The sequence below is a fragment of the Thermobia domestica genome, chromosome 8 (assembly GCF_964235325.1).
Source record: "Thermobia domestica chromosome 8, izTheDome1.hap1.1, whole genome shotgun sequence".
Classification (NCBI taxonomy): domain Eukaryota; kingdom Metazoa; phylum Arthropoda; class Insecta; order Zygentoma; family Lepismatidae; genus Thermobia; species Thermobia domestica.
Genome location: NC_137461.1, coordinates 19,563,451 through 19,565,396, shown reverse-complemented (window position 1 = coordinate 19,565,396; position 1,946 = coordinate 19,563,451).

Below are 1,946 nucleotides of genomic sequence, written 5' to 3'. Positions count from 1 at the left end.
GTTGTCGGCGCTGGTAGCCGAGTGGTCTAGCGTAACATGCTAGTAATGAAAATGTTTTGGCGAGGGTTCGAATCCTGCCTACGGACAGTTTTTCTTTACTACTTTTAAAAATGTTTATAACACTTCTTTCGTTAAAATAAGATTAAAAATAATATTCAAAAAGTGATTTAACGATCATTGTTTTAAAATTTTCATTAACCCTTTCCGGATCCTGGCTTTTTGGGCTATTTTTTAGACTTTCAGTCAAGCAGCTACTGTATCGTCACTATTTATCCTAGGATCATGGTTCATACCTCATTCTCTTCAGAATAGAGCTGGCTTTCGAATGGTACCACTTGCATGCTCATACCATATACCAGAAGCGGGAAAAAATGTCAAAGTGAAAATTTCGGAGGGAAAAATTTTTTTCTCGAACTTTGGCCCCCCTGGACCCCCCCCCCCCTGTGTGATTGTAGCCATCAAAAAAATCTGATAAATAGTACTTGGTATACTGAATGTGTGTGCCAAATTTCAAGTTTCTATCTTGAATAGTAAGGGCGGGAGAATTTTTATCAAAAATTCCCACAATGCCCCAAAGTACCATAAAACACTATGATCTCAGGGGAAAAAATCCTGAGACATCCCTAATTACCCTAGGACTATAATCCGCCAATCATTCTCTTCAGAATAGAACTTTCTTTCAGGCGGTACCATTCACATGTCTCCATCATGTATCTAAGGCGAGAAATTCCTGAAAAAAGGGATTTTTGGGGGCAAATTTTCCCTTTTTTCAACTTTTGCCCCTCTGGACCCCCCTGTTTTTACGCAGAAATCGGGAAAAAAACTTCTGGTAAATACTACTCGGTGGACTGAATGTTTGTGCAAAATTTCAATCTTCTACGTGAAAAAATAGGCCCGCCAGAAAAAATTTCCCTACCATGCCCCACTTTTACCCTATACAGAAGTATATTTGGATAAAAATTCCCTGAGACATCCCTAATTACCCTAGGATAATAATTCGATCGTCGTTCTCTTCAGAATGGAACTGCCTTTCAGACGGTATGACTCACGTGGTCCTATCATGTATGTAAGGCGGGAAAATGACGAAAAACGGGATTTTTGGGGTAAAAAAATCCCTATTTTTACCTCTTTGCCCCTCTGGTTCGCCCCCTTGTTTTAGCACTGACATCGGGACAAAAAAAATCTGGTACATACTACTCCGTGGGCTGAATGTTTGTGCAAAATTTCAATCTTCTACGTAGAAAAATAAGCCCGCCAAAAAATATTGAACATACGCTTAGAAAATGAGAAAAGAAATTTTTGACTTATGACGTCATCACCTCCTATGTCTGGACGCAGGACGGTCTGAAACCATACGTAATGTCTTCTGCAAGGCCTCTGGACTTGGAAAAAAAACCGGACGAAAAACCTCAAATAGAAGAGAAATAACGCAATGTACCATGAAAAGTGCATATGGTACAAATTGTACCATAGGATCCCGAAGGGGTTAAACTTCTTTCATTAAAATAAGTTTGCCCTTGTACTATATAGATCCACAGCAAATGTAGTAGTAGTAGTAGTAGTAGTACGTTTGCCCTTGTACTATATAGATCCACAGCTAATGTAGTAGTAGTTGTAGTAGTAGTAGGAACGGGTTAGAAGCCCCGCAGGGGTTGTTTGGATTATGTTCTCGACATCAAATTGACAAGAATGCTGAAACGTTTGGGATCGGCAAAAATGCGAGCAGCATTGGAAAAATGGCAAATCTTCCTCTTCGGCAAAGTTCAATTGAGAAACAACTTAAAGAACTTTTAAATGAATCATATAGAAGGCAGTGAGCTCGAATATAGCAAGGTGGAAATAACCTTGTCAGATTTTGATGCAGAAGACTGATTTGAACATTTTATTTGATAATGCAAATGGAACAAATGGAAGCAGTGGTACGTTTCTTGCAATGCATCCCCTGT